This window comes from Saccostrea echinata, unplaced genomic scaffold (genome assembly GCF_033153115.1).
Source record: "Saccostrea echinata isolate AGI-Se365-2 ecotype Australia unplaced genomic scaffold, CSIRO_AGI_Sech_v1 ptg000086l, whole genome shotgun sequence".
Taxonomy (NCBI): Eukaryota; Metazoa; Mollusca; class Bivalvia; order Ostreida; family Ostreidae; genus Saccostrea; species Saccostrea echinata.
The window spans coordinates 2,527,548-2,540,345 of NW_026889835.1; the positions used below are offsets into that span (position 1 = coordinate 2,527,548).

At 31.2% G+C, this 12,798-nt stretch overlaps 1 protein-coding gene across 1 annotated transcript in view; it reads left to right on the forward strand.

Moving 5' to 3' along the window:
• Positions 1-2,646: 2,646 nt before the first annotated feature.
• Positions 2,647-12,798, forward strand: part of LOC133177121 (U6 snRNA-associated Sm-like protein LSm4) — a 72,324-nt gene continuing 62,172 nt past the window's right edge. Inside the window, exon 1 of the mRNA XM_061312220.1 lies at positions 2,647-2,655. The gene's annotated coding sequence lies outside the window, so the exon portion shown is untranslated. The remainder of the gene's footprint in view (positions 2,656-12,798) is intronic.

The following is a 12,798-nucleotide window of genomic DNA, read 5'->3' on the forward strand; positions in this document are numbered from 1 at the left end:
ACATAAAAACTTACGATTTTTCAACTCTGTATACAGCCATTCCCTTTTGACATCATTGACACCTCTGTTTTTCTATAAAAAATGGAACTTATAAATTTACTTACCTTGTCACTGGTCCTCTTCAAATATTATTTTGTTAAAAAACATTCTGAAGTTGATATTAAAAAGATGTTTGAGTTTCGATTGACAATATCTATGTAGTTTTTGGAAATCATGTCTCTCAACAATCTGTTGGAATTTCCCATGGGTACCAATTGCGCCCCGTTGTTAGCAGACCTATGAAGCAGAATTTATTCAAAATCTTATACATGTGAAGAATAGAACCCTTGCTGTGGCCTTTAACTCTACATTTAGATATATCGACGACGTTTTATCAATTCACAATAGTTACTTCCACTCATATGTCGACTCGATATATCCCAGTGAGCTTGAAATAAAAGATACCACAGAGTCTGACACTTCTGTTTTATATTTGGATATTTAACCAGAAAAAAACATTAATGGTAACCTAAAACCAAGCTTTATGATAAACGTGATGACTTCAATTTTGCAATCGTCAACTTCCCTTACTTATTTAGCAATATACAATTATAACTGGTCGATCAAAGTCCGTATGGACACCAAAAATATTGATGCTGTGAGCAATATGATATCTGTAAATGCTAGATTTAATGTGATGTACGTTGACAAGACACATAAAATTTCATCATCACAGTTTATAGAGTTCTGACAAAGGAAATATGAATCTCAAAATATTTTTATATCAGATGGGGGCTTATTTCCTTACAGATGCCGAACAGAAAACATGCGTTAAATGTGCCAATAATTTGTTAAAAAACAAACATTGTTACAGTGTACAAAAGAAGGTTTTTAATGGACTTTTGCGAGGAACGCTGACTTTTACAGTTGACGGCTTACTTTTACACTAGGAAAATGTACGGAAGGTCTTCTACGATATAAATATTTAGGTCAACATTTAATTAAACGAAAATAACGGGTTATTTCAAAGCACAAATAAATTGCCCTTGAAGAAAACGACAACCACCCTACCCTTAACTTCCGGCCTTCACATGTTAGTGCTCCTAACATCATACCTAAGACCACTAGAAATATTTTCCCATCTATTATCAATTCTGTACCTCCATACATGATACAGGTTTAAATGTCAAAGTAAACAGTCAACTGTAAAAGTCAGTGCTTCTCGCAAAAGTCCAATATCAGCTTTAGAAGTACTTGTATGTAGAATCAGAATAATTTTTTTTAGATGACCATTCACTAGAAAATTTACGAGTTCCATTTCTATTGAGGAAGCAGTTGTCCATGATATCAAAAATTAAAGCCTGCTCTTAAATGGATCGTGAGGAATGATTGTATAAAGCGTAGAAAAGTCATATGGTTTGATGCTACTGATGTTTGAAAAATTTTGAGATTTTAATTTTCTTAGAATACACATTTGATTTCTTGAAAATGATCTAGCACAGAACGAGTGAAGTTTCTCCTTCACAGTAGTTAATTTTTTGGGGAGGAGTAAGGATAGGGCCTTGGTTGAACATTTGCCGGACTCTGCAATATATCTTTGTCTGTAAATTTAAGGATTTTATGAAGTTTTAAAATCCAGTAAACGTACGGTAAATCAAACCCACTTCTATTTACTGGAATGTAAAAAGTATTTAAAACTGAAAGGTGATTTTGAAGAATTTCGTCTTTTAAAGGGAACTGTAAGTACAGATTGGACTACCAGATGTGCAATTAAAACCGAATGCTTCTAAAACACAGCTCTTCCTGATCGCTCAACCTGATCCGCGTCAAACCCAAGAGGCAAACATAGGTAATGACTATTCCTTTGCCGATCGCCCGGCATTAGAAGTGAAAGTCACGGGTCTTTTGGATGAGACCCTAAAAACCGAGAACCCGTGTTACAGTAGGTGTTGGCAAATTTTAATGTGGGTAATAAAATTAACGCTTTTATTAATTCTTTGACTGGAATTATCATTATGTTGGGGACTTTTGTCATTGGACTAATAACCATTTTAATGACGTGTAGAAGCAACGAACATCAAGCATTTCTACTCGATAATCAACTTGTGAGTGGTATATATGACAGTCACGTGACCATGTTTCTTGTCATTTCGGTGTTTACATTCGTTCTCTCGTGGGGACCTCTTTTGGTTTGTATAGATATTTTCTGCTCATTTTTTTTATCTAGAATTTTTATTTTTTTGTAGGAAATATACATTGATTTATGCTCATTTTCTTAACCTTAAAAACATTTCATAATTTTTTTGGCAGATTGAGATCTTACTACAAGCAACAATAGAAAAGAACTTTGGCTTGTTCGGTTGATGTACTTGAATACACAGATAAATCCTTGGCTCTACGTAATTCTGCGGAGAGAGAGTGTGCGCAGATTTTTCGTGTTGAGTTTGAGGTGTAGAAGACAATGTTGTTCTGGATATGAAAGGAATGAACAATATAATGAGGTTCACAACATTGTTAGGGATAATGATGATGATGACAAAGTTTTCAGCAGCTCTTAATCTTCAATCAAATTTTCGTTCTTCCATGATAGAGATATTTTCATGACTTTGGTTCTCATCTGAGCTGTTTGTAGTGTTATACTTTTAAAAATGAGAATTTAAATAAACTAAAAACAGCGTAACCTATAAAAATCATACTTTTAAAGTGAAAATTAGAATTGCTAATTATGAATATACAATAATTATAAATATTTATTAATATAAATTTTAGAATAGCTAATAATGATTATTCAATTTTTTTTTACTATGTTACTTACAGAATATTTTCCTATTTCATACATATACATTGATTTATGATAAGACCACCTCCTTCTTCCCATGTATCTTTCCCTAAGCTATTATGATGCTAACTAATATTGCGTTCTACAAAACAACTCGGTATTAGGAATATTAGGTTATCAGAAGCATTCTGGATGGAGCAGATATTCTCCATAAGCGGATGGGGAAGTGCTACACGTCAGAATGTAGAAAGGGACTGTGTGGGGCGCGGATCCATGAGAGTTGAGTACACTTACTGAATTCCTGACATTGATTTTCAGAGTATTGTGATCCTCCGCTTTTGGGGTTGGGTGCAATGATCTATGGCATATTGTAACTGTCTTGTCTGTCCATCATGCTAAAAAAGTTTTGATTCATTTGAGGGGGGGGGGGGTTATGACATCAATGGTAAATAAACACTCGCCTTTCCATTGCCTAGCTGTGACATACCTTTCCTAATATACTAGTACTATGATTTCTCACCTCTTGACCTTGACGTTTGACCTACTTTTCAAACATTTTAACCTGGGCTGTAACTTTTGCACCTAAGGAGGAAGGCCTTAACGATGTCGAGAACTTGCGCTTTTAATTCAGGTGTCGTGTACAATAAAACCCCCGAATTTATGTTTAAAATTCAGTCAAGTTTTTACAGTTACAACATATATATATATATATATATATATATATATATATATATATATATATATATATATATATATATATATATATATATATATATATATATATATATATATATATATATATGTTGTTCCAGTAAGCATATTTTACCCTTTTATTACGTTTATTGACTTCTTAAAACTATTATTTTCAATAAAATTGATCTTTGTGAAAAGCCGACTTTTAAAGTAAATTAATCTTTTTAGCTCACCTCAGCCAAAGGCTCAAGTGAGTCTTCTGATCAAAATTTGTACGTTGTCTGTCGTCGTTGTCGTATACTTTTCACATTTTTATCTTCTTCTCCACAACCACTGCGCACAATTCAACCAAATTTGGCACAGGATATCCTCGAGTAAAGGGGATTCAAGTTTATTCAAATAAAGGACCACACCCTCTTCCAAAGAGAGATAATTAAGAAATAGTGATAATTTGGTTGGGTAATTTAAAAATCTTCTCAAGAACCTCTGGGCCAGAAAAAAAGATTAACTTATGTGAGAGCTTTCTGTGGGAAGTATAGATTCAAGTTTGTTGAAATCATGACCCCCGGGGAAAGGTAGGGCCACTACAGGCAATCAAAGTTTTACACAGGAATACATAGGAAAAATCCTGAAAATTCTTCTTATCGCTAATAGCAAAGTCATGATTACTCATATTTGTATGGAAGCATCCTCGGGTAGTGTAGATTCAAGTTTGTTCAAATCATGACTCCAGGGGATAAGGTCAGGCCATAATGGGCGATCAAATTTTGAATAGGAATACCGGTAAATAGGAAAAATCTTCTTCTAGGGAGTAGCATTTAACCATGATTAGTCATATTTGTATGGTAGCATCATCAGATTCAAGTTTTGTTCGAATCATGTCACATGGGGTTAGGGTGGGGCACACTATATTACCTTTAATTTTACATAAGTAACCCAGGTGAGCATTGTGGCCTGTGGGTCTCTTGTTTTGCAAATTCAGAGTACTGAGATCATTGCCAGATTTTTTGCAGGAGCAGTTTTTGCTTGAAAATTGACAATTTTTGTGTTTGTGCGCATGTGCGGACTCTATTTTCGGTCAAATTCTGGTGACTCCGCTTCGGTGGTTCGTCTGGACTTGTTATGGAGGTGTTTTACTGCTGCGACTATGCCCTACGTTACTAAGCTTTATGACAAACAGATGACTTATGACCTGTTCACAGATTTCTAGTTTTCTGAGATCCAGCACCGTTAATGATGTATATTCTTTTCTGGTAGTGGGAAGTCACAGATTTAACCTGAGGCTCAAAGCATGGGTAGGCAAGGAGTACGTCGCCTCCTCTCGATAGGGATAGGATTGAGGGGGGGGGGGGTCGGAGGGAGCATTTTTGCGAACTCGAAGACATATACGATTGTTAATTGACCAGTGAAAATAATATTATAAACATATTTTCAGTTTATATCATGATATGAAGACCACTTAACAAAATTGAGAACTCTTAACTTATTCCTTTACTCTGCTTAGAAAATTTGGAAACTCCTTACTGAATAATCCAATAACAAACACTACGTTTAATTTCCTACTAATCAAAAATATTTTGAGTAATAAAATTTGTAAAATTGTAAACGTTGGATAGGTATAAATGTGCGGATTGCTAAGAATACTTTTTTGGCATTTGCAACAGAATAAAATTAATAGATAAGATTTATTATCAACTTTTCTTCAAAATTTTCAACCAAATTTTTATCCCTGAGAAAATGATGTGTAAGCTACAGCCTTTTTGCCTATATGGAATATACGCCACTGACCATTATCTTCGCCTATTTCTTTATGTAGGTTTTTGACTGCTTCAACCATGCCCTGGGTTATGTAACTTTAGGTGTAACGTGTTTAACTGCACAGCAACCATGCCCTGAGCTGTGTAGCTGATTTACTGCTGTATCATGCGGTTATGTAGGCGTTTTACTGCTGCGACCATGCCGTGGGTTATGCTACTATTTGACTGAGCACTTCAATCATGCCCTTTGTGATGTAGGTGTTTTAATGCTAGGACCAGCCCTGTGTTATGTGTTTTATTGTTGGACAATGCCCTGGACTGCGTTCAAGATCGTAGCTTCTATAACGCTTGCTATGGCTAAGCGAACATATCGTTCAGGATCGTAGCGGCTACCAGGGATGGGGTTATTGAAATGAGTAATTGTAAATTACCGTATTTAAATACATTTTTTCAAAGTAATTGAAAGTATTTGTTATTGAGTTTGCTTTCAATTACAAGTAACTGAATGTATTTAAATACATTCCAAAAATGTCTTGTATTTTTCAATTACATTTCAATTACTTTATTTTTAGTAAAATATAAAAAAAAAAAGGTGTTTTAATTATCCGAAAAAGAAATACAGGACGCCATATCTAAACTTAAAAAAGATAAATCTCATGGAACAGACTTGTTGATTAATGAATACTTTATTGAGTTTAAACAATGTCTTCTCCCTATTGTACATAATTTGTACATAATCTGTTTAATAGAATTTTGTCATCAGGCATTTTCCCCCATATGTGGGCCAAGTCGGTAATTGTTCCTGTATTGAAAAAAAGGTGATAGGTTAGATCCAAATAATTATAGAGGCATCAGCTTAATTAGTTGTTTTTGCAAACTCTTTACTACGATTCTAAATAATAGACTCATCGAATGGACTAAGGTTAATGATATCATTACAGATGCTCAATTCGGGTTTCAACCAAGGGTGGGCACTGCCGAAGCAATTTTTAGTTTGTCGACAATTATCAGCATGTCTTTACGTAAGAAAAAACGATTATATTGTTGCTTTATAGATTTTAAAAAAGCATTTGACACAGTAGAAAGCTTTAAGCTTTGGAAAAAAAACTAAGTATGTACGGAATTAAAGGGAAATTACTAAGTGTTATACGCGCTATGTACGAGAATATGAAATCCTGTGTGAAATCGGCAAGAATGCTATCAGAGGTTTTTGAAAATTCTCTTGGTCTCTTACAAGGAAAGTTCTTTCCCCTATCCTTTTTTCATTATATGTAAATGATTTTGAAATTGAGTTCATAAAAAAAGGTAATGTTCCTCTTGAACTTCAAGAATTGAATCTTTTTACTTTGATGTATGCAGATGACATGGTCTGTTTTGCGGAATCTGAACAAGATCTACAACAAATGTTAAATACTTTGTATGATTACGCCTCGAAATGGGATCTGACCATTAATGTTGAGAAAACTAAAATTGTTGTTTTTAGAAATAAGGGAAAGGTTCATGATAATGAAAAGTGGCATATACATAATGAGCAAATAGAAGTTGTAGATAAATTTATGTATCTGGGTGTTTTATTGAACTACAATGGAAATTTTAACGTAACTCAAAAACAATTGGCATTTCAAGGAAGAAAAGCAATGTTTTGTCTAAAATCTAAGGTTAGTCAATTGAGTTTAAATACTGAAACTATGTTCTCACTTTTTGATACATATGTCAGTAGCATACTAAACTACGGCTGTGAAGTTTGGGGAAACCACAATGCATGTGATATTGAAAAGATACATCTGGAATTCATTAAGAATGTTTTATATGTTAGAAAAAACACAAACACGGCCATGATATATTTTGAAACAGGCAGACTGCCTATGAAGACTGTACGGCAATTCCGGATTTTCAAATTTTGGTTTAAAATATTACAAAGTAAGAATTGTATTTTGAGATCATGTTATGAGAAAATGTTAAAGGAAATTGAACAACCAATGAACAAGATCACGAACTGGGCTTCCAATATTAAAGATAAATTATTCGAAATTGGGTTAGGTTACATGTGGACTGACCAAGAAAGAATTTGTTATAACAGCCATTTCTTGATTATAAAGCAAAGAATTATTGACACCTATGTACAGAATCTCCTTGCAGATATCAATAGTTCATCTAGATGTATGTTATTTAAGAATATTATTGACCACTTCACACTGCAATATTATTTGGTAAAACCTATTCCTTCCATTTATAAAAAGCAAATTAGCAGGATAAGACTGTCATCACATAATTTAGCTATAGAAAGTGGACGCCATAAAAATATATTACGCGAAAATCGAATATGCGAATTATGTAGATGTGAAATTGAAGACGAATTCCATTTTGTTTTAAAATGTCCACGATATAGGGATTTACGAGCAAAATATATTAAAAAAATTTACTGGGAAAAACCATCTATGTTCAAATTCATACAGTTGTTATGTGCACACAATGTTAAGGACCTTTGTAATTTGGGAAAGTTTCTGTACCATGCTTTTAATTTACGTAATGAATGTCTCACTGTCTTATAAACACATTAAATAAAATGGTTTGTACATTCTCCACCATTAAACTGATTGTATAATTATTATGCTGTTAAAAAAAACCCTGCGCTATGCCATCCTCTTTATATGTTATAAATTTATGTTGTATACAATAAGATGTATGTCTTACGTAATAAAGTGAATTGAATTGAATTATGATGCATACCAGTACTGTTTGACATGAGCTTATGTTTATTCAATAATTAAATGCCTAATAGCGTTAATACAGCACAAACACACTGCCCAGGGCAATAGGAAAGGTCAATTTTAATGATATTGCTGCTTCAAAATATTCATGTATTTGTTCTTCAAAAGTTTTGGAAATAAAACTTATTAAAGTAATTGAAATGTATTTAATTAAGGACATACGCAATGTACCTTACCTACTGATAATTTTTCAAGATATTCTTAATTTTAGATTATAGTGCAATCAGATGTTCGTAGACAAAAAATCAGCATGCATTACCAGGGGTTTTGAAAAGATATCAATTGATGAAAATTTCTGTATAATTAAAGAAAAATATACAAAAATTACTTAACATATATTCTAGATGTTTTGTTTATCAAAACTCGTTTTAGAAGAAGTGTACAATAGCATACATAGACATTAAAATGTAGCACACCTTTCCTTTAAGTATTGGAACTCTTCAACTCCAGGGGAAAAGACAATAAAGTTCAAACTATGTTGCGTATGTCCTTAATTACATTCTTCAAAGTAATTGAGAGTAATTAATTACATTTGTTAAAATCAACGAAATTGTAATAGCAAGTAATTGACAAAATTACCAATGTACGAGGGTTGTTCGGAAAGTTCGTGGACTAACGCCATAAAATTAAAACCGCTTAAGATACATCAATGAATTTTTTAACGTTTAATTAGCATCATCTTTTTTTACTTATATAATAAACTATACATGATTAGTTTTACTTTTTAATAAATTGTTGATGTTTTTGAAAGCAATGGTATGTCCAGGCGGCGCAACCTCGAAGATTACGTTTTTTCTACCTAAGTGTAACCGAGAAAAAAACTCTGTTTTGATATGAGCATTTGTCATTCAAAAATCCCGTTAATTCACTCATGCCGTATGACACAATTGTACCGTAAAATTTGCAATTTTTACCCCATTCTGTAAGTTCTATGAAATTTTATCGTAAATTTTATATGAAATAAAGCAAACAATTATGGGGTTGTAATGACGTCAGAAAGGGGGTGGGTTTCTTTTTCCAACATTCTATAAAGTTTCACCCTCTGGAAAAACTGACATAGACCTAGGCAATATTTAAATGGGCTACTGAAAAATAAAATGCATTCATAATACTTGTTTTTAAACGCCGAAAAAGATTAGAGAGACGAGAAGTGTAAAAGTTAATGTCGATTTGTAGTAAGGGTGTTCAAAGTTTGTCAAGTCGAAATGTGACGTTGATCATGTGATAGATGTTGAACTCCGACAAGCAAATATGTTGTTGTAATCAAGTGAGGATCTTTCAGATCTATTTACAATACCATATGCACTGAAATCAGCTGTTTATGACATTGTAAAATCATATAAACAAGACGGTTTTAAATCTTTACTCAACTCCAAGGAAACCCATCAAGATAAGTGTATGAGGTAGAGAATGCGGACATCAAAAAACAATGACATCATGAAACTAAATGGAGACAGCGCCGGACGATCATATAATATCTTTTTTATTTTATGATAATTTGGTAAACATTCAAGGTTTCAAGCTAAAATTTTCATTATTTCTTTAACTTTTGTTGTTTCATGTTCATTAAAAATTTTGTAAGCATAGACTACATAGTATTAATTTTATCGCATCAGTCCACGAACTTTTCGAACAACCCTCGTATTTGAAAGTATTTAATCACATTTTCAAGTAATTGACCCCAACCCTGGCGGCTACGATCTTGAAATATGGTTCCCCAATCCTCATATAGATGAAATTAAAAGAAATAATAATACAATCTCAACAAGAAATTACATAAAGTTTATTTTGATGAATTAAAAATTATACCGAGAACACATCAACATGTAATGTAGTAAAAAAAAAATTACAATTCCATTACGCATTTGCTTTTCAGAAAGGGAAAAAAACTTTAGAAAACCTACGAAAAAAAGCCAATTTACAATCGTATCACATTTCATGAGAGAAACTATAGAGAAAAAGAAATTCTAGAACACTTAGGTAAAAAGATACTTTACAAATTACACACCTTTCATGCTTTTAAGAAAGGGAAAAAGAAACTTAATAAAACCTATAAAAAAAAGACACTTTACAATTATATCACATTTCAAGGATCTCAGAAAGGAAAAACTAGAGAGGGAGAGAAAAGAAACTCTAGAAAAAAAACTATGAAAAAAGACACTCTACAATTACATCCCTTTTCATTTTTTTTAAGAAAGGAAAAACTAGAGGGAAAAAAACTATGAAAAAGACACCCTACAATTTCAACCCTTTACATGTTTTTCAAAAAGGAAAAAACTAGAGAAAAAATAAACTCAAGAAAATCTATGGAAAAAACACTTTACAATTACTTTCCATGCTTTTCAGAAAGGAAAAACGAGAGAGAGAAAAAAGAAACTTAGAAAATCTATGAAAAAAAAACACTTTACAATTACATCCCTTTTCACGTTTTTCAGAAAGGTAAAACTAGAGAAAAAAACCTATGAATAAAACACCTTACAATGACATCTCTTTTCATGTTTTTTAGAAAGGAAAAACTAGAGAAAAAACCTATGAAAAAGACACCTTACAATTACATCCCATTTCATGTTTTTCAGAAAGGTAAAACTAAAAAGATAGAGAGAAGGAAAAGAATCTCTAGAAAGCCTCTATGTACTAGAAAGTGTTATTTATTAGCACAAGGTGTGTAACATTAAAATGTACTAAACAAAGTGTTCTTATTATTATTTGTGCATTTTACTTTATTTTTACATTTTTTTTCTAAAAAAAATTATTTAAAAATATTATAATGCTAAGAACATTCAGTAAAATGAAAACTGGTTGCATAAAAAAACAAAATAGATAGTAAATTAAAATTTAAGATCTTACTAAGCAAAATTAAAGAGAAAAGGACAAAAATTTAGAATATGCATTACTTATATTAGATTGCTTGATAAAATACCACAATGATTACGATGTTACAATATGATCCCTATGTATTTTTTCAGTGCATAAAAAAGGTATGTATTGGCAAACCTCTTCCAGCACAAAAAAAATATTTACCGAGTATAATGTTTCCATAATTTTTCTAACAAAAACTAACTGTTCTTTATCAAAAATGATTTTATAGGAATGTCATTCTCTTACTTTAGAATAATAATAAGAAGAAGAAAGAGAAGATTTTTTTTCTGCAATGATGCATTAAGGTTCATTGATACTCTGATAAGAGAGATAATTTTAAGAACTAAATGTCTATTATTCCTTTGTAAATTTATCAAGTGGAAATGATTCTTTTGTTCAATGTTGCCTTCCAAGCTATGCTATAATTGCTTGTATTTTACTAATAAAATACATTTCTTTTGAAAAAACATTAAAGCTTAAGCAAAATTTTATATGATGAGTAAGCAGAGGGTTTATGAACCTTAAATTTGTCAAAAAGAAATGTTTCTCCTCTATTCCCTATTTAGAAAGTAACTTAAAGTAATATTTTTCAGCAATTATGCATTCAAAAATAAAGGTGTCTGCATGACTTTCCCTCAAAAGAAAACTAAGATATACAATAGTAATATTGCATTTTTCCACATTTTTTTAAAATAAAAAACCCACATATCTATACATCTTCCACTATTGAAAGAATAAGCCATATACAGTGATCATATTTTCCAGCAACTATGCATCTAAAAGTACATGTATTTGCATTTCAGCTATTTTGCAAAACTGAGACAAAAAGAGATAGCAAACATGCATTTAAAAATGCATGTCTTTGAAATGAAAAAAAAAAAGTAATTATGAAATATATTACATATAGAAGTCTTACTCCTAAATAAAGTAATTATGAAATATATTACACATAGAAGTCTTAGTCCTATCTTTATTATACTGATCAATACAAAATAAAATCAAACTCATGGACAAGAAAAAAAATTGTTGATTAATTATTTTTTTACACATAATGGATGTGTAGTGGTAATCATGTAGACTTAATTGTCACATTTCCATTTGATGCCATCATACAATCATTAATGTCAAATTGCTTATTTTTTTTTTATTTGCCAGAGAATAATACGTTAGATTTTTGAAGATGGAATTATACTGTGAATTTATGAATTTTACTACCACAACAAAAAATGTTGTATCTTAATATATAAAGAAATACGCAGATGGAGGGAGGTATTTTAAAAAAAAATATTCCTAAAGTATGAAAGTGAATGACAGTGATTTGCTTAAATAGTTGAGAAAAGAGAATTAAGGGCTGTTTCCTTTTCATTTAGTAAAACTTTTCCATGTTTATAGTTATAAATCAGTAAAATGATTATAATTATAAATCAATATAATGTTTACAGTTATTAATATAATGTTTATAGTTGTAAATCAAAAAAGAAAGTATACAGAGAGGTTTTTATAGCCTTTGAAAATTGAAAATAAAGACAGAAGAGAGAAAAAATGCTTCATAAGCTTTTCCAAAAGAAAAAAGAGAAAGAAAGAAGAAAAGATAGAATATCTAAAAAAATCTTCAGTTAAAAAAAACAAACTAATTTAATTAAGAGAGAAACTAAAAAAAGATACAACTTTGAAAAAAAAGAGAAGAGAGAGAAAAAAATTGAGTGTTTCAGTTTGCTAAACAAATAATGATAATAAATACACTAAAAATAATAATAATAAAGAATTAAAATAAAATAGCTAACATAAAAAAGTAAGGTGAAATTTCTGTGCTATTCAATTTTTGCAAATTCTGCAATTAAAAAAAAAGCAAAGTAGTAGTGTTGCTTGAAAAGAATTAAAAATGGGAGGAAAAGGAAGTGAAATTGCAAACAATTTAAGCAACAGATATCGGCTACTTTCAAAAAAAATTTAAGTTTTC